Genomic DNA, 27587 nt, shown 5'->3' with positions numbered 1-27587 from the left:
CTGTGCCTGTAAGTGCTTCCAAGGTTGTAATCAAGAGCTCAATCCTTTGTTACTACACAATTTGCTTTCTTGAGTTTATATTCTTGTTTGAACTTGCCTGCTGTTGTGTGACCCTGGGGTAACTCTGCCAAGCTGAGGTGCATAATTTCTCCCAAAGACAACAATAAAATAAATAAAAGAAGATCCCACAAAGAATGTGCAGAATGTCCCATCAAGAAAACCGAGTGCTTTGAAGACTGGTGTGATCAAGATACAGGACACAGGAAAAAAAAAGTATATTTTGACAGATATTTTTCACTGAGCTGCAAGTAGGCGAAGGGATGGTTTATGACATGAGGGAATCCCACAGCGTCTCATCCTGATGTCAGCAGAACCCAGGACCAGCGATCTGTAAGCTTAGAAAACAAGACTTTCATCCAGCAACCTGAATTTCAGATAATATTTACATATTCTCTAGCTCTTCAGGCTGCATTGGCAGTACTCTGTGTGTGAGTTTTAAGAGCTGCCTGATTATTAGCAGCTGCACCTGATTATGTGCCAATTAATACAAGAGCTCCCACAGTGTAAATATGAAGGGTTTCCTTTCCGCTGCTATTCATTTTTATCTACAACTTCAAGAAAACTCTATTGATCACCCCATACTAACACTGTAATTTATTATGGTTATAAGGCTGTTATAAATCCCAGGGAACCTCAACAGATCTTACTATTTTAGATAGGGGATTTATAAGAAACATTTGGAAAATTGTTGGGATGAACAAAATGTCCCGTCTCTAAACCATACACCCCCAGAAGCACCAGCTACTTGTGTCTCCTTCTCCAATGTGCTACACAAAATGCCTCCCAGTCTTTTTGTTTGCCTACCTGTCCATCCTAGTGGACACTAATAACCACAGAGGTGCATGACTGTACTGACTGGGAACCAATTCCAGAGACGGATGGATCAGCCACAGGGAGGGAAGGCCTGGGGCTGCCTCCAGGTCACACAAAGTGACCAGAACTGCAGCCCTTGGCAGGGCAGGACACCTTTGTTTCCAAAACCTGGCAGCCACCTTGGCCTCCTCTGATATTCACTCAAAAAAATTTCCAGGAGACACCTTCTGCACACCCCAGCAGGTTCCTGCTCCTGTCTGTACTTGGAGCAAAACAAACCCAAACCCTTTGCCTGAGACCTTTCAAAACCTCCTGAAGAGGCTTGTGACTGGGAGGTAGCTTAGGTCAGTCTGCTGCTTTTGAAAACTCTTCTTGTCTGCAGTATATTTTGTGTATTTAATATACAAATATTCTGAGAATTAATGCTTTCTCCTTCATAGCGTTGCACAATACAAAGAGAAATAACACCTAGAAATTGCCACTGATTTGGAACTGTAAACTATTTCTTCTCAGCCAGCTGGCTTGTGATATAAGCTGCTCTGTATTTGAAAGCATAGCTTTCTCCCGTGCTTGTCTCAGTTTGGGTGACTTCTCTGGTGTCTCTTTGCAAAGCTCTTTTACCAGGGCAGTGATTTGCAGTTCACATAGGCCACCAGGCTGCTGCATTATGACCTTATGTTATAGATAATACAATTTAAGATGCTGATTACAGAATGGTTCTGTGAAATAGGAAGGAAATTTCTGCTGGTCTGTGAGGCTATTTTGCTTCTCTTGAAGCATAAATGAGTTTATTTTCTCATCTTCTAAAGATCAGCCATACCCTTTGCAGCACACACACACACACAATATATTTTATGCTAATCCTATGGTTATTAATCTGTCTTGTGGTAGCAGCCATGGCTCAGAACCCAAGTAAAGAAAAACAAGGTTTGAACTTAATACTGTCATGCAAGGTGTTTGTTTTTACAGGTGACACACCTATGTCTGGCTGTTTCGAAATGTGGCATTATTCAATGAAATACAGAAAACAGTCAGACTAAATTATTCAAAAATAATAACCTTTTTGCAATATGCACTATCTCTACAAGTGAATATATTAGCGTTATTAATAATAGCCTCACATTAATGCAAAGCTGTGCTGTCACCTGCCACAGAACAGCAGCTGTGTGTATGACTCCAATGGTTATTACATTACAAGGATGCCTGGAGTCTTATGCTGACATTAAGTGAAGCAAGCATGGAATTTAATGCATTTAACAAAGTAAAAAATAATTTAAATCATACCTGTAATTTAATATATGGATGTTCTTCACCATGGCAATTACCCACAAGTCCACAAAGAACAGACGGAGCTTGAGGGTATCAGAGAGTTTATTCAGAATTATTCCTAGGGATGATAGCACTTCATGGTGTTTGCAAAACAAGCTGGTTCATTACATTGCTTTCTGCTGACTGCATTTCTGCAAGATGCCCCTTTCATTTGCTCATTTGCTCAGCCAGGACTGAATGAAAAGGATCTGAAGGGGAAAAAAGAAGTTCAGAATTATTAACCTGATTTTCCAGCTTAATTTTTAGCACAAAGTAAAAACATGCAATGATCACCTCATAATAATCTCTGGACTCAGTTATTCTCACTTAGGTAGGGTTGCAGAAGTTTATGCTCTCAGAAATATATGCGTGTTGCATTCATCTGAATCTGCAGCCTTCCAGAAGTCTGTTCCAGATTTCTGAATAGACTGTGCACCCTGATGTGCTGAGGGCATCCAAATGCTCCAGTTGGATCATCCTCAGTGATCAGCAAATAGATCCTTTTGTCAGTATAGGCCAAGTTCCAGTTTCAGGTCACCATGTTTCTGACACACGAGATGTCTGAAATGTTGAGCTGAAGCGCAAAGTTTACAAATTTGAGCTTCCAATGTCCCTTTTTTGTTTGTTTATGCCTCAAAACCCTAAGCAGTAAGGAATTTGGCCCCTTACTCTGTCATTCTCAGATATTTTCTGAGTTTCTTCAGGTCAAGACAGCTACTTCAGGGGCCATGCCAGTTTTTCTTACTTTTATTGTTCACTATGCTGAGGAGATAAGGGAATGGGTCATGAACATCATCAGAAACACTGCATTTGTTTAAGCATATTTGTCACCACAATCTCATTGCTATTGGCTTTTCCTATGCAGTGGTATAGAACTCATAAAACTGTTCTTAAATATTGACCCATTTTATTTGCTTAGTTATCGGCTTGGTTCGTTTTATTCTAAAATAATCAATAATAACCTGGCAAAACATTTCCTCAAACATTTTCTAACCAGCCAGTATAAGACCAATGTTGAAAAAATTGTTTTCTTAATTACAATTCTATATTATGCTTTGTTTATTCAAAAGAAAAAACAAAACAAAACAAAACAAAAAACCACACAGAAAAGTATGGTCTTATCTAGCAAGTGAGATTCTAAAAGATTGTGCTTTTTGAAATTGTAGCTGGAAGTTGTAATGGCACAGGACTGTTCCACTGAAATATATTTATGATGGAAAAGAAATTATTGGAATGAAAAGCTATGCTCTTTCAGAAATGTTTGGATTTCATTTAGGAAGTGAGATCAAAATATTTTGCTTCAGGATAAGTAATCTGGTATTGCAATATTTGGTTGTGAGACAGTCAAAATATTAGCATTTTTACGGTGATAACATGCAATTCTGACAAAATCCCTCAGCCTGCAGAGAAATTTCCTACAGGTCACTGCAAGGATTCAGTAACATAAGCTAGGATAAAGTGTTTCACTGTGGCTCCACAAACAGAAATTAAATTTTATGTGAAAAAGTTTAAATTACTTCACTTCAGTTTAAAGACCTGAAAGGTTGTGTTTGGACATGTTGGATTTGAAGAGTTTCTTTGAACTTTGGTTTCAGATTTAACTTTTGTTATGTTTTTTGTGAATTTATTGTCAATTTTATTATTTATTTTATAATCTTCCACAGTAAAATAAATTCTAAATTTTTAGGATTTCTAGCATCTGATTATGTCTATCATAATCCAAGAAACTAAATTACCTTAAACATAAAGTAAACCCATTTGTCTGTCCCAAATACATATTCACATGGCTTTAACAAGACTTAAGGGATGAAGGGTAATATTTTGTCATTACAGGAAAGAAAAGCCTGCCCATTGTTTTACCTTGCAAGAGTCTTCCAGTGTCTAAATAACATTGTATTCTGCAAAAGCTTAATAGCCTAGTATTTATTTCCAGTTATTGAAAGATACATGACAGAAAGATGAATGTGTTGCTCTCCCTGCTGCTGAGGTGAGAGGGATTGTTCTGTCAGTGCTTTGAACTTCCTGTTTGGCAGTAAGACCCTGCTAAAAAAAAAAGCACGTTCAAAGTGTGAGAAATTACTACTCACTTTTCGAAAGGTTTATTAAACCATACCAAAAATACTACAGAAGACTGAGTAGAGAAAATGTTATGGTGCCGGGAGCAATGGATTTTCCCCACCACGTGCTCGCCCACACAATGGAGATTTTGCCTTTTAACCCTTTAAGCCCTCCCAAAGTTCTGTCCATCGACCCCTTCTTTGCTGTCCAGTGGTGGACATCACTTCCTCAAATCCTGATTGGAGGTCATGAAATAGAGATTTTTGGAGTTCACTTAAGTTAACAAAATGAATTAAGCATGAATTTTATTTTAAACACCAGTTCAACATTTCATTTCCATGATCTCCAATTTCCTATTACTCTACCACTTAGCTTTGTCACTCTGGTTTTGTCCCCCACATCCACCCCACATGATCAATGCTCCAAAATGGTTTTTACCTGTCCCACACTAGTATTGCTGGTACCAGCAGTGGTCTCATCATTTACGCTGCACTGAAAGATTGCAAAAGTTCAGCCCTGGGTAAGTTTTCTGGCTTCTCACTGTAATAACTAGTGCCACTAACACAATAAAATTTTATATCATTTTTATTGCATCCCTCCTAGAGAATTATAGGCAGAACAGTGGCTTGCAAGAGCAGATGTGTGAAGCTGCAGATAGAGCTGCATCTGTTTCCTTTTTGCCACAAATTGTTTTGTATAGATCCCTGTTGACTAGGAAATTTAACATACTGTCACTGTACATCACATTTGTAGCAAAATCATTGTTAAACAAACATATTATTCCCTTCTACTCTCCTCCCCCTTTTCTTTTCCTAATAACAAACTGACTTTATGTTCTCTCCATATTCTTCCTTCTCACTCCCCAAAATAGATTTTTCTTTTGGCTCTAGTTTTACTTGGACCTGGACCAAGTCCAGAAGTTTCATGTCAGCTTTTACAGCAGTCCTGAGAGTACAGGGAAGGTGGGGAAATGTCAGTAAGAATCTGCTGCTTCCTAAATCAAAACATATTTGGCATTGTATTTCTTGATGGGATCTTTTTTTTTTTCTTTTCTTTTTCTCCTGTTTTCTTTAGTTTGAAAGCAAACCCTACTTTCTGTGAGCAGAAGATAATTAAGTCACGATCTAGATATGGAATTGAAAAGAAAAGCTGTCTCTGAGCTGCAGGAAGTTGCCTGCAGCATTTAATCTCCAGGCTGGGGTGATGCCCTGCCTTTTGCTGCAGCTGTGAGTGCTTTGCAACCTCATCCTTCCTTGGGCCACTGCAGGTACTCCAGTTTTTGGGCTGTGGAATAAAACAGCTCCTGGTTACTGATATACACAGAAAGCAGAGGTCTTTGAGAGCGCATTGCCATTTGCAAGCAAACTCATCCTAATTTTACTCATATTCCTAGATGAGGGAGAGTGGCATGTTAATGCAACACAAACCCTCCAAGGTAACTTATCTTTGGGAAATACATGTTTTCTGAAGGATGGGGCCACACCAGCTGCAGCTACTCTGCTTCTTGAAGTGTGGTTGTGTCTCAGAAAGGAGGAAAGCCAGACTCTGCCTGTGCCATCTCACATGGACATGGAGCAAAACCATACACAACTGCCTGGGGCTGTGGCTGTGCATCATTCCCCAAACCAGCCATTCTCACAGAGAGCCACTGCCACACCAAATATCTCAGTACAGTGCCAAGCTGGGAACACAGCTGACACAGAAAATAATGAAGGGAAGCTGATGGGATTATGACTGAAAATCACAACAGTAATGAAATGACAGAAGGAGTCACAAGCCCTTTAAGGGGTTCTGCCTTATTTGCATTTTCTTATGTTGCTTGGAAAACTTAATGAAGTTTATCTTCTGTCATTAAGATAAACCAGCTCTGTGGTGGTGCTGTCAGAGCTTCACTAATTAAAAGTCAGCCTCCAAGTGCTTGAAGCTTGTCTAAACTTGAAAATTAATTCAATTTGAGGTAGCGTATACATTTAATTTGCAGCAGCTATACTACCTAAATTAGGATATCTATTTTGCAGGCAGGGTTCCTCAGAACTTGGCTCAAATTGAAACTGAGCATTTGCTTTCTTGCCTTAACCTGAGCGAAGACATCTGTGTATAAGGAAGGACTCAGGGATACCTCTTGCTAAGTATCCCCATGCACAGACAAGACTTAGGACAGCTGATCCACAGCACTTTCCTTTCTGAATGCCTCTCTCTGCCTTGTGCACCATCAGCTGAGGTAAGGCTGCAAGCAACAGATCATGCATGGCTGCAAACAATGTGCTAAGTTGTTTATTTCTCAAATTTGTATGGACCTGTAGTGTATATGCAAGGCTGCTATTACAGCACAAAGCCTAAATAAGAGAACTTAAACATGTACTAAAACATTTCTAAAAAAACAAAAAATATTTTCTTAGTATTTTTATAAACAAGATCATTTGGAATACAGAAAAAGTATTATGAACACTTGGGATCACCTTTCTTTATGTGCATTGTATGAATATAAATATCAACTAATTTAAGAAAATATTAGAAAATGAGCACTAGGTAATATAAAAATAATTATGTTACCATCAAGGGTGTTTTTCCAATTAAATTCTAAGAGCTTACAACATCTAAGACATTTGGAAATTTCAGAATAGCTGAAGAGCACAAAGCGAAGTTCTTAGTCCTCCTTCTTTTCAAATCCTGCTCTCTCAGATACATGTTCAAGGCTGAAAGTTTTTCTTATGCTTGCTAGTGGAATAGATCCAAGACAAGGACTGGAGAGGATATGGAGCAATGCAGCATCCACAGCTTGACCCTCATAGTCTAATCTGGATGATGTACAGAGGGTAAAAAGATGCTGTTGGAGAGAAAATGCTGTCCCCATTCAAAGGAACTAAGAGGGGGAAAATAAATGCTTTTTCAGGTGCTCTTTTTCAGATCTCTTTGTAGAGCTCATAGAGCTAACGTAGCTCTAGTTTGGTATTTAGGCATTTGGCAAATCCAGAGAGGAAAACAAGTCAAACTGAGCGTTTTATTCAGGATCTTATATGAAGACTCATTCATCACCTTTGTGAGGAAAATGATCACGGTGCTTCCCTCATCCATTTTAAGCAGAGACGTTGGAGAATATTGAAGGAAAATGGTTGATGGAGAGCCATGTCTACCAAAAAGTGTGTGTCATGTGAAAAGAAACAATTTGTCAGTCCTTGCAAGGGTATCTGACCCTTCAGCTTCACCTGACCAGGTGAAAATAACATCATTTTCCCTCTTCTACATGGAAGGGAAAGGAAAGGGACTTGCTGTTAAATACAAGACTCTTTAATCATAATCTAGTTTCTACAAGATTTTAGCCAATTTTCTACTTGGTGCCATCTATATTTTGTGGGTGTCCTCCAGCATTTTTTGTTAGATATCTGCAATGGATTCCCCCTGTGACTGATGGTTCCAAAAATGTCACCTTTCTACAACAAAAATGGGAACAGTGGGACACAGGTAAAACAAGAGCTGCCCTCCACTTAGATATTATTTTCTCCCAAATAATAAGAAGTGGCCTCAAGCTGTTCCATAGGATGTTTAGATTGGCTGTTAGGAAAAATTTCTCCATTGAAAGGATTGCCAAGTAGTGGAACAGGCCAGCAAGGGAAGAGGCTGTCACCACCTTGGAGGTATTTAACGGACATGTAGATGTGGCACTGACATGTTGGTTTTGTGGTAAGTTTGGGAGTGCTGGGTTTATGGTTGGACACAATGATCTTAGAGGTATTTTCCAACCTAAATGATTCTGTAATTATGGTGTAATAATCTCAGAGAGATATATTGAATGCTAATAAATGAAGTCCTAGAAGTACCACAATAAGACAGTTTCTATATATCCATTATTTTCTTTTGTTCTGTTTCTACTGTCATTTTCTTATGTTTTTCTCATATAAAATGCTTATTACCCTGGATGGTCTGGGATGGACAATGCCTGAGGTCACTGTACCATTGGCACTGAAAGACTGCTGGGCCTCTGATGAGTTGCTGGACCCCCAGGAAAGGATATCATCCTTCTTTGAAGCTAAGAAATCTCAAGTGATGGTTGTCCTTCCTCAAAATACAGCCACAAAAGTTTCCCATGTTATGAAATTAGCTGGGGAGAGTGGGGGGAGGAACACCAAATACTGGTGTCCAGAGGAAAATATTTAGGAGGACTCTGCATACGACACTACATGTGTTTGGACACATTAATGTGGATACATGTGCAAATACACAGAACAGGACCATTTTCTGGTTTCCAGCATAACCTTAAGGATAATAGAGGATGCAATTGGCAGTGGCCATCCAGCTGGGATGAGGTATTCCTGCTGCTGGTATCCAACCACTTGCTTAAAATGAAACGCTTGGCAGTAGAAATGCACCACAGCTGAGAAACATGAACGAGTCAAAACAAATAAGCAATCCCAAAATTAGGTTTGAATCAGAGAATAAAAATCAAATGTAATTTAAAAGCATACTAAAATTGGCTGGTGTCTGAGAGAGCATTTAGTGTCTCAGCACTTCTCTGCTGCACTTCAGAAATTAAAGAGAGAAACAGAGAAACAGTCTTAGATAAACAATAAATAATGGACACTTTCAACACATAATTTGCTCTTGAATTTACTAGCTGGTTAAATTAATTCATCTATTATGAAAGGAGAATTTTACTGTCTACATTTTCAGGCTCCCTAGTGTGCTAAATAAAATGGGCATTGAGGCAGGGACTACTGGCTTCCTAGAAATTGCTACTAAATTACTTTCCTCCCAATGATTATCTAGTTCACTCAATTTGGAAGCTTAACACTGATAAAAACAATTGTTCCAGGGCCTTGTTTGGATTGTGAGGGTGAACACCTACAGCAGCACTTTTGGGTAATCCAGGCTTCACTCGGGTTTTTGTCTGAAACATTTTTCAGGCCTCCCACCCCTGAAGGGTTAAATCACGTAACCAAGGTTACCTTGAATTCAACATGAATTTAACATTTTTTTGTGATTTCTTTGCAACATTATTTGAATTGCTTCCCTAAGAAAATTTCAGATAACCTTAAAATGGATAGTAGCTGCAATATATGACAATAGGTTATTAATTATATAGATTAGAGCATCAAGAACTAACTGAAGGAAGACATAAGCTTGGAAACACATGGAAAAATCAATATATTACATTGTTCTTAATAATGCATTATCTTTGCAACTACAAACACAAGTTGTATTTTCATGAACTACACCATCAGGGTTTTCAAAACCATGCTCAAAAATTCCAAAAGCATTTGAAGAAAGGGGGAAAGGACATTATCATCTCCCCATTGCAAACAAACAGCAGCAGTGAAGGAAACCAGCTTGTAATTCAAACCATGTTCAAGGTAGCGTCACATCCTTTTGCCCAGTCCATGTCAGGAGAGATACACCACAGTAACCTCCAAGGGCACCCCAGGCTCCCCAAGGGACACCCTGTGGGCTGAGGAGAGGATCTGAGCAGCAAGGCTTTGACAGGAGCACGGTTCACCAGCAAAACCTATTTAAATTACTGACACTTCTGCCAATGTCTGGAGAAAACTTGTTCTGGTTGGGGAAAAAGAACAAGCAAGTGATGGATGGGCACCTGACAGCACTGCCTTTTGCTAGCAAAGCTTTTAACACCTTTTCTGGAGCCAGAGAGGAGAGAGGAGCTTTACCATATAGCTCAAGTCACACAGGCAGGTCAGGATAGGATGGATTTTGTCAGAATAGTGACACTCTCCCAAAACAGCTATGTTGCATAGCAGATGTGCCCGCTGCTCACACTTCTCCAAGCTTTGTGTCCCACATCCTGGTCTGCCTTTCCCCAGAGGAACATAACACTTTCCAGCATCACTATTTTTTTTTTTCCTCAATTCTTTTTTATAATGGAGGATAAATCATAGCAGTCCTTGCTGGGCCAGAGTATTGTTCCATCAGCCCATAGATTTTCCTCACTCCACATGGACCATAACTGTGGTGTGAGGAGAAGGAAGGAAGAAAACATGAAGGCAATAAATCAATGCTATACTCCTTGCAATGGCACTATAATCCTCTATCTGAGAGCTCTGGCACCAAAAGCAAAGAGTTAGAAACATTTACACTCTTTCTTTTGATTGCCATGATGAAACAAACTGAATGAATTGCTGCCTACTAAAAGTACCCAAATATTTTCCACTCTCCTTCCTCAGTGTCTTGATTTCTTCTGTGCAGAAAGCAAACCATATTGCAGCAGAAAGCTGCACTGTTAGAGTCCAAAGGGCCTGTCTCCTTCCCTGTCTGCTTACACACTGAGAAGATGGGACCAGACTTTGTGACAGTCTGTCCTTGCTGCCTCTGTCACTTCCATCTCAAAGATTGTGTATACATATCTTCAGCATTAAACCTAAGAGGCAAGATACGTTGTCCTGTAGGTCACAGCCTTCAAGACATAAATCCATTTACAGAATTGCTAAGGTTTCTTCCTTTGCTCTTAGCTCCAGAGAAGATTAAAAAATTACATCTAAACAGAGTGAATTTGAAGACCATAACAGGATGGGACTTAAAATATTGATTTTGTTATTAGTGGAATATTACAGCACAAAGCATCTACTGCATGCACAGTGAGGGTAGACAGACATCTTCTAGAGCAGCTAATGCCCTGGAACCTTGCAGGATAACTTTTAAAAGCATTCACTAAACACAGAGCATAGAAATTATCTGGGTGAATACATTTAAGCTACCTGAAATGATTGGCAAATGATTGACTCTTGCAAGGGCTATCTTTAAGCCAAGAGAAAACTCTGCCTGCACTTGGGTGGAAAATGAACTGAACAGATTGCCACTAAAGCGAGTGTTGCCTTCCCAGCCAGAGGCTGAGGGTGATAAAAGGGATGTTTAGACACATCATAACAACAAGTCTGTGTTTTAAAATTTTTGTGAGATGATACAAATCGAGGAGCCTTGAGGGAAGCATTAAATTACTGAGCAATTCAGCATCAAAGATAAGAACAAATAAAAGTATCACATAAATCACAATTATGAGGACAGGCTTTCTCCAAGATTCATTCAACTTTTCAAAGATTAATTATATATTATATATTAAATATTATTATTTATGCATTCCTTGAGCCTTCTAATCAAGGGAAGAACTGCTGCATTTCCTAAGCTAATGTGAATAGGGTAGGTTCCTTCAATATCAGAAGCATTTCAGAAAATTAATTCAGTATCTCTGAAAAGGTCATTTATTCAAGGATGGGTGCCATAAACTTACTTGTATGTCTGTTCAGCTCAAGTGAACACAAAGAAAATCAATTCAGTGTGGCCAAGTGTAATTACCTACCAGAGCAGAATCCATTGCTTGCGTTTATTATTAACAATGCCACAGACTCACCAAATTCAACAGCAATTTTCATTAGTGTGAGGTCATACACTGCTCCTCATTTCCAAGTGCTTCCTTCTCTTGGAGTTTATTACATGATTATTACAGCAGAATAATTTTATTAGTATTTGTACTGTGATAGCAATTAACTTCTAGTTATGAATGAACAAATTATGAGGTCCAGTGCTAGATTAGCAGGATTAAGTTTTAGCTGGAGGGGAAAAAGGCTGTGTTTTTCTAAAAAATGTGTTTCTAGGAGCTGGAAGTTCTCACAGGACTTGGGGCCTTAGCTCCTCTTTCTTTCCATTGCCTCAAAATATTTTTAAATATATAAAGAATACACACACTGTGGGTGAACTCTTTCACTAAGCTTTGATCACCTGTGGTTATGAAAGACTTCAGCACTTACTGTTACACTCTAAACATTATTTCAAGGACCTAAAAGTTGCACCGCAACAATTTATGGATGAATAAATTGATGAATGAATAAATCTTTACTTTTAAAATAAGTTTTGATTTGTCATTCTTTAATGAAACAAGTTAATAAAAAATTACATGTACTTCCCAATAAACTTCATACCACACTAGGAGTTTATTAATATTTTTCTGGATTGGGTTTTCTCCCCCCTTTCTGTTATGATATAGTTTGGGGAATCCTGGATATTTTAACCCAGATGTTTTTTAATCACTTCAGTAAAATGCGGACAATGAATGCTTGTAAATGGGGTATGCACTCAATATAAAAGTCAATTCAATATATATTTATGTTCCTATATGATGTTTATAAAACTCTGAGAAAAAAGAGATAGGTTACAGACTATAAAATTATTGATGGAAACCAGCCAAAAACTTCAGTCAAATTAGGCTAATATTTACAATATACACTCAATAGTCAATCACAAAGTTAGGAAAGAACTGATCATTGTAGGAGAATTCAGAGCATCATTGTACAGATGAATTGCCTCCTAGCCTTCAGCACAACTGTGTGGTTACATATGATGCTTGTGTCAGTTTTATCCTTGTATGTGATGGCAAAAGTGTCCTGGTACAGTCAAATGAAAATTAAATTATGATTTAGTAAGAAGAAATAAAGATAACTCACAAAGACAGAAACATTATGCCACACAGTTAACAAATTAAAAAGGCTAGAAATTCCTCGTTGGAATTTCTGGAACCTCTCCAGCAGGCAAATTTAACTGTGTGCATCAGACTACAGTTTCCCTGAAGCCCTTTTAGAGCATCAGAAATTACCATGATTCCCAAGGAGTTCTCTAATCATGCAACATGCCTGGGTACTATTCAGCATAAAAGCTGCTTAAAGAACAAAGGATATAATTCTACACAATACAGAAGGCCATTTGTCTTATTTTGTTAGGTTCCTGCTGAAGCCCTGGCTCTCAAGGTAGTGCAGTCAAAATCAATTCTCACCTCCGTTCATCGTGCCTCGGGGATGAATGGATGCAGTCTGTGTGCCACATCCGTAAGAGCTGCTTCCATTATTCTCCAATCCCTCCACAACAGGTATAATTCAATTGATTTTCTCTATGCTTCTAAGACGGTTACAAAGGACAGAGTTGTGCCAAATCAAAGAGAGCAGCACCCTCTTGGTAGAGCTCCAAATGCAGCAGGAGTGGGGAGCAGCTGGAGTTAACAGAGGATGCTCATACACAGGGGTCTCTGGAGCATGGGGCCTGTAAAGATCTGTCTTCCTAAAATTCTGGCAACTGCAATGCCAAAAGAAGATGCTTTTAGTTTTGCAGTCTTTGCTCAGTAACAATAATGCTGACTTCCTTCATGTATTTTTATAATTTGACACAATACATCGTGGACTTCTTTAGGAATCACTTTCTTATTTTGCTCAGCATGAGATGCTCTTAAAAGTACAAAGAGCTCTTGCAAGAATCCAGGATCCTCCTCTCTTTACCATCTTACTGGAAACAATGAGAATTTTCTGTAATATAATTTTGACATCAGATCTAATGGCTTCACCAGCTATGGGAAAACACCATCATTATTTTTATTATTTATTATTTTTATTTTTCTGTCAAGAGTATCCAAAAGAAATGCTTCCTTTTGAAGCCTGGATTTGAAATGTTTTATTTTCTTCTTCATTTAAAATGTAATACTACTGCTCTTTGGGGGATAAAGTCCTAAACCAAACACAACTTGCTGATCTGAATCATGTTTCACTTTAGATCTCAGCATTTACCACATATGGAACAAAACACCATTTTTGTTCTGATCTACATGACAGGCTGTCATCAAAATATGGATACATCCACATGGACATAATTGATTGTATATACAAGGACTACATATTCCCAAAAATTCTGCTTATTCAGTCACAATATAAAAATAGAAAAGAAAGGGCCACTGACTGCCTTTCACAGAATTTTATGTAAGCTGTTATAAAGTATCTGATATTTTTCAGATTGTCCTAGATTGCAAGGCAAGATGTATTCAGCCATCTGTTAGAGGTGTGGCAGTTATCTTCTGTTAATTGGGCCGTTTTCTTTATCTCTTCCACAAACCAATCCTCCCCCTGGGGAGGGGGGAGGCATCTGCTGTTAATGGTCTATTGAATGTCCCTGCATGACTGACAAAAGTTACAGCATCCCATTGTGAGATGCTCTGCCCAGAGGGAGGAGCCAAGCATTCCTACCTGGATATAATCTTGAGTTTCTGGCACACCAGCACAGCTTTTTCTGCACTGGATTTCTCAGAGGAAGACTGCAGGAAGACTACACCCTTTTCTACAGGATCACTGCTCCAACAGAGCCACACCTATTGCAGTTGCAACACTCCAGGCACTCCAGGGGGACTGCAGCCATAATTCCCAATTAGACTGCTGCCAACACCCTGTCCAACAAGGTGTCAGGTTGTATTCTGACTCTGTCAATGTTGTTTTGGTTCACTGCATTGTTTATTTTATCTTTTTATTTTCTTCCCTAATACAGAACTGTAATTCCTGCTCCCATACTTTTGCCTGAGAGCCCCCCTTAATTTCAAATTTATAACAATTTGGAAGGAAGGGGTCTACATTTTTCCATTGCAGAGGAGGCTCCTGCCTTCCTTAGCAGACACCTGTCTTTCCAAACCAAGACACAGATATATAAATAAATATTTCATAACTACAGTGAGCAACAGGGGGCAGAAATACATTGGCCCTGGAATATATAGATTGAACAATTTTAGCAGAACAACAGTATGGACTTCATGGAGCATTTCTATGATGGATCCTTTTATCTCTTCAAGCTTTAAGGGGATCTACAAGGCTTAAGGGATTTAATCTGCAACATCTATAGGTGGACTAATTCTCATATACATTGAACTTGATTTAAAAAAAAAACACAAAAATTTTAACTCGCATCATTTTAGGTCATATCACCAGCTGACAACATTGGCCTCCTATTTATATTCTTAGGTTCGACGTGATGATCTCCAAGGTCTTGTCCAGCCTTGTTGATTATGTGTTTCTGATTCTTCCTTTAAAAGCATCTTTATGCTGTGGCCAAAGTTTTGGTTAGGTAAGCTCCTATGGATTTAGCCTTTTCAAATTTTGTGACCTAAGTTAGAGGCCACAATATTCCTCAGTATGCAATGCTGGATTTCCTTCTTCCCTTCTGAAAGTTTAATTCATGCAGGAATAAAATGCCATGGAATTGCTAAGAAAAAATCCCACCAATAGTTTATCAGGCACATAGGCTGATATTCCTCTGACATTTAATTTTCCTCTGTGAAATCAGAACACTCTCAAATTAAATTAGACCTGAAAGTCTCCTAGTCTGATAAGTGAAGAGACAACAAATGCTCCAGGCTCAAGATGTCTCTCTCCTGCTGAGAAAAAGACCCAAAGAAGCATATGGAGAGTGCACTCTTGTTGGAAGCCAAAACTCAGCCTCCTCATTTTCCATATTTGTTCCAAAGCTTTTCCCAATTTATATTACTGCAAATATTTTTTTCCAACAGAAACTCCAGCTTGGGGGTGTATGTGAAAAGATGATATAACATTTCACAGGTGTTAGCAAAATAATTTTACAGATGACACTGGTAAGAAACCAAATGTTTCTTTGATATTGTGATGAATCCCTATGTCCATATTTTTTTCCAGCAGAGGTGGGACTCTCATTATTTCAGTATCATCCATCTGGATTTCAAAACACTGAGTTTAACATTTTATAACTTTTCAAAGAAAAAAAAAAAAAGAAAAGGGGAGTGGAAAAAAGTGAGCCTGAGCTACCCGTGAAAGATCTCAAGTAACAAATCAGAGGCACAGTCATTCAAATCATGGAGAGGGGAGAAGTGTTACCACAGGGGACCTTCTGAAAGGCCTCCCAAAATAACCTGAGCTCTTCAGACAAACAACATGCAGTGAGACAAGGGCTAAGCTCACAACTACTTACATATTTTATATTGAGTCATAATTAGCTGCAATATATATACACTTCACTTTAAACCAGCTATGAAGAGATGAGTAAATGCCAGGGACTGCCACCTGCTCCCTAAGCCAATGAAAATTAAATTATGATTTAATAAGAAGAAATAATTATCTGCCTGATTACAAAATACATATATATATATTTATCTAATTAGTTTTAATAGCCTTGCTTTAGCTAGCTCTGCTCCAAGAATCAGGTAAAAAAGCACATCCTACTGATTGATGGAGAGAGGCTGGAGACATGAACAGTTCTCACAGGGGGCTCTTCTCTAGAGGCTAGCATGGCTCCAGTGGGAGGACAGGAAGGGTAAGAAGGGACACCCAAAGCAGGGAGCTGCTGGAAGGTTTAACAGGACAACAGCCAGGGCACTGCTAAGCCAGCCCCTCTCTGCCTGTGCCAGCGTGGGTCACTACACAAAGCTTGTCTTGGGTCTCGTGGTACTGTGGGTGATGATCAGACATAAGAAACCAGAAAGATGAGTGCACAGACAGGCATAACTGTGCCCCACCATGAGGGGACACCAACCAAATGCTGCTTATTTAAACAGAGATCACTGATTATTTGAGCTGATATAATTCTACTGACAACATGGTCCAGAAAGACTTTTGTCATGGTTTGACGCTGGCGCAATGCCAGTGCCCCCATGAAAATACACCTTCCCCAGATGAGTGCTGTGAGATGCGACCAGAAACAGAGCAGAGCAGGCTCGAACTTAAAAATAAAGGAAAAAAATTTATTAACCTACAACTATAATAAAGGGAACACACAGAAATCAGAATGAAAACATTCCAAAACATTCCTCCTCCCCCCAGCCAATTTCCAAGAAAGCACATTGAGACAAAACTTGGACCCTCAATCAAGTTACCACCCTTCAGATAATCATTACTCAGTCCATCAAGGGAGAGAGGAATCTCTCTTGCACCATAGACCTCCCAGGAAACACAGTTGAGACCTCTTGTGTTTCCATGTCACACATGGCACTGCCCAGAGAAAATGTGCCAGTGTGACATCCTCCTTCCATGTACAGTGCTCTCACAACTGTGCATGGACAGACTGCTCATAGGGCTCCTTTAAGGCTGCTTTGTCAAGGACCAAAGAACGACAGTTTCTCATTTTGGGACTATAGTCCCCCCTATTTTCTCCTCCCCTGGGGCTGAGGGTCTTGAGAATGGACACAGGAAGACACAGGGCACCACCACACCCTCCTCATCACTGCAGCAGGTCACTTTCTTGGCTCCAACCATTGCATCCCCCTAAAAATGCAGTCTCTGTTGCAGGAGAAACTGGTTCAGTCTATGGCTATACAAGAAAAGTCCAGCCAAAAGCCACTCCATCATCTCCTCCCACCTAGGATTCTTTCCCCATCTTTGTCTGACATCTCGGGCCTCAGGTTCTCTTCTCTTTCAGATCAAGGAGGATTAATATTTCACAAAGCTTTAATTGTCCAAGATGGGGTTAAAAGACTCATACTCCCAGGATGGCTGAAATCTCGGCCCAGAACTCCGAATCCCACAGCTGGGCACCTTCCATCCACCTCTCTTCCTCCTCCGCCGGCGTACTGCCGGCACAGTCTCTGTCTCTTTCACTCTCTCTCCCTCTGAGCGGGGGAGAACAAAGACATCTCAGATTTTCTCCACCCTTCTGTCCGCTGGGGTTGGCCCATTTCCAGTCCCTTCACCCCCTGTCCTACCTCTCCAGGCTGCATGGCTTCGCCTTCCACACCCAGCCTGTGGCTGGGCAGGGGAGGTCTGCACTCTCCTGCTGACCAGAACCAAAGAGAGCTCCCCTGGCCGTTCTCTGCTTTTAACCCCCTGTGTTTCAGAGGCATGTCCATGCCTTCATGGTCACACCAGGTGTCAATATTCAAACCTGACCACTGATTGGTTTGACCCCAACTTCCTGAGAAAACTCACTTCCTTGTCAAACTAGGACAACTTTCTTTGAAGATTGGGATACTTTGCTGATTAATTTAGGAATAAAAAATAAATTCATTTAATATGTATTTTTTCCCACTTCTCTCTGCAGTATAACCAGTGTTGCATCCACTGTTAATTTCTGGGTGAGCAACATTAAGACTTTGCCACAGGTCAGATTTTATCATAAATTCTACATTTTGATTGCAACTCCAACACTTCCTGCAGCATAAATACATTTAGGGCCAGATTTTAAAAGCATTTCAGATGCCAAAGGGTACTTTTGACATCAATTTCCAGGCAAGCCAGGAATCCAAATGCATCCAAATCCAGTCATTCAGCCCAGCCCCAGTGAATCACTCTCTGTTTCCAAGGGCTGCAGACTAGCTCAATTTTGACTTCAGATTAGGAAGCCCTATAGCAAGCCTGGGACTTTCTACAACAATCCACCCATGGAAAATCTCCAAAAAAGGTCACCGGCGGCTTTTCAATCACTCTTCACACACCTTGTGATTTTGCAGGACCTATCTGTCAGGTTCTGTCCTGAACGCCAACAGCTGACATTATTTACATTTCCTCTGGATATCTATTTTAAAGCCTGTGCTTTTTTCATGGAAGCAGAGAGATCAATCCATGAGTTAGGATATTAATGTGAAGCCCCCACAAGATGCAATACTAGGGTTCAGGGCTCCCCTGTGCATATATTGAACCAGACCTTTGGTAATTGGAGTTTATTCCCACAGGGAATAAACCCATCCATTGAGCCAAGCTGCTGTAGCAGTTTGCAGACTTCCCACAGCCATTCCTTCCCTTTCCACAGCTGCTATTCCTGCTCAGCTCTGCTTCCCCCAATACATTACAGCTACCCTTGCACCACCATGCTGATGCCATCAGACCCATCAAGTGCTCCTGTGACATTTATACAGGAGAAAAGTTGATCATCCCAGACAACAACTTCACCAAATCCATCATCAAAGCCTGGTAAATGAAGTGTGACAGACTCATTCTCACTTAATGCCCGTGGTCGTGCCAGGTGACAGCAGTGACGCTGATGTAGCTGTCCCACAGCAGAGCAGGTACATTAATTTAGTGACACATACTCCTGTCTCTATTCCTTGGCTTTCTCCACCACCCCCACGGGGTAACTAGCTGTGGATGCCACCTCCTCCAGCCTGCAAGGTTTAAAAAAAAAAATACCCTCAGAAGTCCCTTTATTTCCACAGATGGGCTTAGATCCCCCAGGCTCCAGAGAGCCGTTTCTTTGGATGTCAGTGAGAAGGCAGAAAAACTCTGATGGCAGTTCCTTTGTGTTTCTGGGGAGCTGCAGGCCTCTTGCAGCTCTGGAAGAAGTATTATTGCTCTGGCACTGTGATTACAAGCTGCACAAAGCTGAGATATTGCAAGTGATGAGTGGGAGCAGGAGGAGATCACAGGTCTTTTTTGGAGGAGATGAAGGGATGTAATTTTTAAAGTGGGACCAATAAACCGAGATATCTCCCCTTACAGCCTGTTTCTTGAACACTGCTCACAGCCTCTCTCAGCCTCATAACAACTGATTGAATAAGAGAATACAAATTTCTGTTGTTCAAGTAAATATCCTGAAACAAGCTTGATTCTTATCTTTCTCACAGAACCCACCAGCAGCTGGTTAAGCAAGATAGTTTTATCCTACAAGATTAAGATTTAGCAAGTTTAAAAAAAATTAATTACAGAAAATCCACACCATCACCCTGGGCCTGTGTCTCTGCTGAGAAACATGCAGAGCCCATTTCCATGAGCTGCAAGCTTCCTGTTCCCCATTCTTATCATTATTCATGAAATTAGAATTCCTTTCTCTAAGAACATTACCCAAAAGCGGCATTACTACTCTATTAGAGCTTTGCTTCTGCCAGTCACTACACCTGACTCCTGATGGCCTCCCTCCAGAAAAGCATTTATGTATATACTTCTGTAGCCAAGGAAACATCTTCTTTGTGGCTTCCTGGGAACATCTCACACACTGGGGTTCACCAGTGCACTGTCAAATCAGGGCCTACCACTTACCTATCCAATTAACATCATTGAGCTCCTTAATTACAAACAAATCCAGGCAGATATTTTATGCCATTTGTTGGAGAAATTTTGTATGTTCTGTGACAACAGTTATCAACATTTTCTTAAAATTTATATACATATATATACACACATACATCAATTATTAAAATCTCCTGTTTTCAGAAACCATTTTCTTGCCCCATAATATCAGAGGTTACAGTTTACAGGATAAAGGCTACAAGGGGTCACCCTGAACTTGTATTACAGAGGGAGGTTCAAGAGACAGGTCCACTTTTCAAAGTCATCTTCAATAAAATGGAAGCAAATTCCTCAGGATGGCACAGGAAGGACTCCCTGTTAATTTACATTTTATCAGAGATTTCAGTTATGCTGGCCACTGAAGTATGCAGGATTCACATGTTTCTTGCTGCTGCCCCTGCAAGTGGGCAGAGCCAAAGCTGTGTGTTCCCATGACTCCAACAGCCAAGCTTTTCAGGGGGTGCAAAATGCTGGGGCTCCTTCTGCATGCCCTGACATTGAATTGCTTTGCTTTCTCTGCCAGAGTGGATGGAATCCTCTCCTTTCCACCACTCATTTTGGCCCATGACCTGTGAACAACCACCTGCTGTACAAAGCCACCTTACCTTTAGAAAGGCCAGAAATCCCTCAGAGTGCTGACCGAAGTGAAGCATTCCTATTTGCCTCTTTTGAAACTGATCGCTGAGTTTTGCCATGTTTGGAAAGAGGTCGCTGTGATGTCAAGAGCAGACACCATTTCCCTTTTCACCTGCTGAAACACCTCTGCATCCCCCACCACAGCCTAGCCCTGGGGTGATTTTCAGTCGGCTTTTTGTCATCTCCTTCATCTAGAACCTGTCTTCTTGACATTGGGCCATGAGAGCCTGTGTGCCCCCAGAGAGCTCCCCTAGCAAGAGTCTTTCCTTAGTCAAAAATCTGATGAAAGTGTGATGCCTTTACCTGTCAACATCCCTGACACCAACCACTTCTCTCATTGATCGAGCACTTCTCTGGCAAGACTGAACCAGGGGCAAGCAGCTCTGATCTGTGCACAGTGGGCACTGCAATGGGGCTTAGTAAAAAGCAGGAGATGTTAAATAAGTTTGGTGCAGTATTTTATCCCCCAAACCTATTAATGAGCCATAGTTATCTCAGAATATCTCAGCCACAGCTTGAGATATTCTCTGGAGCAAAACTGACAAACCAAGTCAGGTTCAGGTGCTTGAAGCTGTGTAGACACGAGGGCATCACACAATGTTTCCCAGACTCTTGCTGGGAAACTGTGGTTATTCCTAAAATCTGAGGTAAACACTAAAACTAGGAATGGCTAATGAATATTAATTGCCCTTGCTCCACAGTCATAAACAGCTCTCACTTGCTCAAGGGAAAGACCAGGTGAATATAGCAGCACTGGTGCTGCTAAAGCTCAGCACCACACGAATTCCTTTTAGACCCTTGGAAGAAAGTGGCTTAAAGCTCAGCAGGAGGAAGGGAAAAATATATTTGCTGGCTGGGGCAGAGAGACTGGTGGGAAACCACATGCCCTACTGCTGAGCAATTCCATCAGCAATACTACAGCAATAAAACTGGGAGCACAGCAGTAAGAATGAGCTGAGATTTGTGTCTGTAGCAAGTGAAAAGCTTTGCCTGAAGAAGAAGATTGGGTCCAACGTAAAGGCAGACCCTATTTTGTAGAATTGCAGGTCTTAGCTTTTCTCCCCACTTTGACTGGCCTCCCTCTGAGCTGCTCTCAGCACATGCCTCCATGCTTGCCTATTATCAACCCTGTAAAGCTGCCAGGAACACATTCACATGCAAAATGGTAAAAACACATCATCATTTTCACCTAAATTTAGAAACGTGAGGCAGACCCAAACCAAAACACAAACCCAAATAAGAGTGTTAGGGGAAAAAAAATAATTACCAGTCAAACCTACAGGGCAAAGTTCTCACTGTAACCAGATTCACACATATCAAATTATGAGTTATTTTACTGAAAGTTTAGATTTTGTATTTTCATCATCCCATAAAAGAAGAGGAGAAAAGCAGAATGTGGAACCTCAGCACTGAGTGACAGCCTGGGAGAAGTCACCTTCACTTACAAGGCCAGATACCTTCTTTCTCCAAGGGGAGGGAAAGTTTTGACATCTTTTGATCATGCTGCAGATATGACCTTCTTATTCACAGTAGAAAGACAAGGCCAAGACAGACATATAAATCTTTGTTCCCCTGAGGTTTTCCTGCATAATATTGGAAATGAAGGATTTTTACTCAAACAGGGTTCATTTAAGGTTTTGTCTGTAGACAGCCAAAGGGTTTTACTTATTCAGTCAAAAAGCACCATTCACCCAGGCTGGTTTGTACACTGAGTTTCTATCAAATTGACAAGTACTCCTTTCAGAAATAAATTTATTTCAGCTATCCTGCCCAAAAATATGGTATCAGTTCTCAAACAACCTATATTTGATATTTATGGCTGGACCACTGCAACTTGCTTATTCTAAATCCTGGTTTAATGAAAACTGCCAGTAACTCCCAAGATACAGCTGACAAAGTGATGAGCAACACTTCACAACAGCAACAACGAATTTTGCCAAGTTGGGAACTTCAAGGGTGGGCTTTTAAAACAAGTATTTGAACAGGATAAAAAGCCAAGGTCTTTCTCACACCCCTTCAAGTCAGGAGGTACAGGATTCCTACCCTTCCTGCTCGAAGAAAGTGTCTGTGCGTCACATAGGCAGGCTGTATATTTTAAAAGCCAGAGTTCCTTTTATCCTTAGATAATGAAATTTGTTTCTTTAGACTAGTTATTATTAAAACAAGTTCTCTATAGAATTGATACAGGGCTGGAGACAATTTCAGGAAAAGCACAGCATTCATAGAAAGGGCATGGGCTGTAAAGCAGCCTTCTGCACCATGTTATCTTCACATCAAATCTATAAACCAAGGGACTGTACTTTAGAAAATAATTATTTGAGAAAGGGTTACACCTCAGGAAACTCAGCTGTGTTACTCAGAAAGTTCTGTGTTGGTTTCAGAGTGGATTTTGTGCAGAAATCCTGCTGTTTTGCACAAAAAAAAGGCCCCATTAGGAAAAACATGCAAAAATCTCCTAACAATACCAAGCATTTAGTCTTTTACTTTTTCAGAGGGGAGAGATATCTTATACCTGCTAATCAGTTATCCTCCCTGTCCCAAAACTCAGCTGATCCAAGCTCATGGCTATGTAGGAATGCTGCTGAGGATGGCTGTAATGTCAGCCACAGGTAATGACAAACTCCAAGCCAGTGCTGGGGCTTCACTGTCCTTCCCAGCACAGACAACCTGCAGGTCTCTAGAGCTACTGGGAAGTTTCCCAGTCACATGGGCTTCCCATCTGGAAAATTGCACTCAAAGGAATAACCTCTGGGAAATAATTGTGGAATATATTTTATTGGACTCACTTTAATCTTAGCATCAGCATGACCTGATGGAGTAAAAGAGCTACAGTAAATTGAAAACACTGTGAGTTTTGCTTTTTCAAAACCTCTTCATTTTCATCTTTCTTTGCCTTCCTCCAGGGCAAAAGAGAAGGTCAGTATCTCTGATTTTCTTCAAGGAGAGAAATTCTTTTCTCAGCCCTCTCTTAATGCAATCACATTGCCAAAGCTACAGGTTAAATGAGTGCAGTGACTTGTCTAATCTCAAAGTATAACTTACAGATGATGCAACAGCTTCACACATCCATGAATACAGAACCTGATTCCTCTCTGCCACCAAGAAAAATGCTCTTTTGTGTCTCTTCTGAAATTGCTACATCCTCTGAGCTCCATTGGGGCAGCAGACAGTACTCCTCCCAAACCCTGTGCAAAAGTGGCCCTTTGGGTCTGGGGAGCCTGTACCAGCTCTGCCCCTGTAGCCCAAAATTTCTGGCTTAGCCCTAATAACTTATGAGTAAAGAACTGTTATTCCTATTCCCATATCTTTGCCTGAGAGCCCCTTAATGTAAAGATTCTAATAATTCGGAGGGAGGGGGTTTACACTCTCCATTCCAAGGGAGGCTTTTTCTGTCTTTTGTGTCCTGGCAGACATCTGTCTTGCAAACCAAGACAGCATGAAAAATGCCATGTCAGACATGGAGAGCTACAAAGAGCAGTGAAGTCCAGGGCAGTGACACGTAATTTGCACGTAAGTCAGGAAATATCAAGCTTAGCTACTTCTTACATGAAATAATAAATATTGGTAGCAAGTGTGCTTGTTTGACCAAACATCATTTTGCTGTTGATTTAAGAGAACTAAATTGAATTTGAAAATGCTATTATGAGAAAGGTTAAAAAATAAATAAATTTGAGTAGATATAGCCTTAGGGGCTATTTTAATTTTCTCTGGGCCAGCTTGCTCACTCCTCAGAGTCAATGTAGATCAAAAGAATAATTTATAAGCTTTAATGAGAATATTGATTTTTAAGGTTCATTCTATTCATGTGAGCAGAGAGGGGGATGACAGGGGAGGGAGCCCTGCAGGCTGTGGCCAGAGCCTTGTTGGAGGCTGTAAACCTTCCTGGGACACAGAGAGCCCATGCTGGGATGGGGAAGGTGCTCGATGCAGCACAGACCCTGCTCCCAGCAAAGACAGGCACTGGTGTTTCCAAATAACTCACTGCCTAATTTGTATTTATGCAAAACAGCCGTCCCACAACACAAATCATTGAGCAATTAACATGCAAACGCTCAGCACAACTCTCTGGGTCTTCTTGTTGAACTATCTTCAGTGCCATTAATAAGAACTAATTAAATCAATCAAGTACCTGCTGTACTCAAACACGACTGCAGCTACTGAAGCAATATCAGATTGGGAGCTTTTTCTCAGGCACTGTAAGTATCAAGATGTACATTTATCATGCTGTCCTTCCAGCATACATCTGCTCTCACTGCTGTGTGTTTCATTTATCATATGTTGTCACCGTCCTTACCCCCAATACATCTAGGTGTCAATTAATTCTTCCCCGTGCAGCTCGAGTGCATCACACTGAATAATCTCCATCTTAATATCCATCCACAAGCTGTCCTTGCCTGGGAGGAGCAGCAGCACTCAGCCATGTCCCCCAGATTACACGGTGTCCTGATTCAGGGTAAATTTGGGAGAGAACCCCCAAAGGGGTTCCTCTAGGAAGCAGATTCAGTCAGCCCCTCCCCCAGCTGGTTCAGGAAAAATACCTCCTTGGGGAAAAGTGGAAAAAACTGTTTATTAAACAAGAAAACCTAAACAATATTACAAAATAACATTTCTTGCTGCTCCAAAAGAGAGACAAACTCAGAAAAGTCCCCTTCCTGGGCTTCAGCTCAGCTCCCTCAGTCTCTGATCAGTCCCTCTGGCACTGGAAATGCCACAGCCCAGGCTGGGTTCAGTGGCCACAGGTGTGAGCTGCTGCTGCTCTTCTGGGTGTTCAGTCCAGAGAAGTTTTAAACATGTCCAAAGAAAAGGAAAAAATACACAGTCCAGGGAACTTCTTTGCCTCAGCCAGCTAAAACTAACTAAAAGTAAAGGGGGGCTCTGTCCTGCTGTCCACTCCACAGGCAACACAGTCCAGCAGCAGGAATGTGGAGGAGTGAGTGCAGTTTTCTAAAAACAAACTCTGCACTTCTTCTCCCCCCAGCTTCACTCTCAGAACAAGCCTTAAAGGTGCAAAACTTATTATTCAGCATAAATAGAACAGACAACTGGGGATAAAAGCATCATATAGTCAACCCAAGACACATGGCTGTGACCATAACCTCTCTGTTTTTTATGGCAGGTTATTAAACCCCCAGACCACCTCCACACACTCGGGTAATTTTCAGGGGAAGCAGTGGAGGTTTGGGCTTCTTTCTCCCTCTTTTCCCCCACACTTGACAGGATATTTGCAATTCAATTCACCAAAATAAACTTTTTTGAGAAGAGTTTCCAGGAAAACCCCTCAAGTGAATAATTGCTGTGGGCCTTCAAAATGGTTTTTATAATCTATGAACATTCAAATAACAGATTTATCTCCACAGTACTAGGCAATGGCATTTCTGCTGTAGCAGCAGCCCATGTGCCTCCTGCTTTATTACCATGAGCATGCAGGGGAATGAAAGTCTTTTTCTAAACAGGAGAATCATCTCTCATTATATGATAACATTTGGTCTCTATGTTTCTGCTCTGTCTGGCTAACTTTCCTTTTTATTTACAAATAAGATTTATTAATGTGTTTTAATTTCAACACTGGTTGTTTATTTTAGAGATGAATCAGTTGGCAAAGGGAAGAAACCCTGCCTGAACAGAAAGCAGCACCAGCTCCAACACTACACACACACTTGTCCTTATTCAATAGCAGACTTAAAATTTGTGGGTTTCTGACATCAAAGACATACCTTGTATTATTTTTAATGTTTTTATTATAAAAATACTGACTTGCAGGTCAGAGGAGGAGCAGATAACTAGAGCAGTGTTAATTTCATGCCAGCCCTTGCCCATGGAAGTGCATCCCCTGCCCAGTCACCATGGGAAAGAGCTGGGGCAAAGTCCCTGCACATTTCCCAGACAGAAGGACATGGAGGGAACACATATGTGGAAGAGAGCCTTTGAGAAAAGCCACATGGAAAATCTGTGTGGAATCACACTCCAAACCAAAAACAGTTACAAAAAGAACACTTCATTATAGGTAACAGCAGTGAGTCACAAGCCAGAAATTTCTGCAAGAGATGTAAATGCCCAGATGAACTTGCAGGTGGCTTTATCCCAGCTCTGCATCCACACAAGGAGTAAAACATGTATAAATAACCCTTATGGCTTGATTTCTCCAAACCCAGCACTCTGGGAAAAAATCATGGTGATGCTCCAAATAAATTGCCTTACCAGACTTAGGCTGAATAGGAGATCAGTTCTTATCCCTCTGTGCAAAAGGCCTTAGAGCCTCATCAGAACACAGCCAGGAGTAATAATTTTGGTCATTATTATTAATTATTATAACTGTATGCAGGCTCCCAGCAGAGATGAATGCCTGGGGATCTCTTTTCACCCATCATCCAGCTGCAGAAAGACCCAAGAGAGGAAATCAAGGCTTTCTGTGGCAGAAGAGATGACAGCATATTATTAGGCATCTCCACACAGGAAAGTAAAAAGCATTTTCAGTCTCTGTGACCTCTCTGGCTACAAAAAATGATGGGGCTTTTGCTTTCTTTCCTCCATACCCAACCTCTTCCACCACTGAGCACACAAAGTTAAAGGCTCTGCAGAAGAGACAAGCATAGCATTTCCCTGCTTTAGCACAACACTCAAAGAACAGCAGCCAAGCCTGGCCTAGGAAAACATTCAGGAAAACTGATCATGAAGCAGTAAATTGCCAAAAAGAGGTGGAAACACCAATACATTTACAGTATTTGTTTATTCTGATTTTTGCATACTGGCAGTCTCCTTCCTGCATCTGAAAACAATTAACTTTTTGCCTCTCAGGTGTTCTATTATGAGAGTCATATGGGAACCAAAGCTTCTCTTCTTGTGGTGATGATCACAGAGACCTGACATCCAAAAACCAAGTTCCCTGTAGTGCTACATCTCTCAGAGAAATTCAGTCCTGATCTCACCACAGCAGTTTGCTCATCT

The 27587-nt window shown here is 40.7% G+C and overlaps 1 long non-coding RNA gene across 3 annotated transcripts in view; it reads right to left on the bottom strand.

The window, feature by feature from the left end:
- Positions 1 to 970: 970 nt before the first annotated feature.
- Positions 971 to 27587, bottom strand: part of LOC115494539 (uncharacterized) — a 118280-nt gene continuing 91663 nt past the window's right edge. For all 3 annotated transcript variants that reach the window (XR_012055345.1, XR_012055346.1, XR_012055347.1), the window contains one exon: positions 971 to 2390. This is a non-coding gene — a long non-coding RNA (uncharacterized lncRNA). The remainder of the gene's footprint in view (positions 2391 to 27587) is intronic.

Source organism: Taeniopygia guttata, chromosome 3 (assembly GCF_048771995.1).
Source record: "Taeniopygia guttata chromosome 3, bTaeGut7.mat, whole genome shotgun sequence".
NCBI classification, from domain to species: Eukaryota; Metazoa; Chordata; class Aves; order Passeriformes; family Estrildidae; genus Taeniopygia; species Taeniopygia guttata.
Note: the sequence above shows the minus strand (reverse complement) of the source record. Positions and strands in the feature narration are given on the sequence as shown.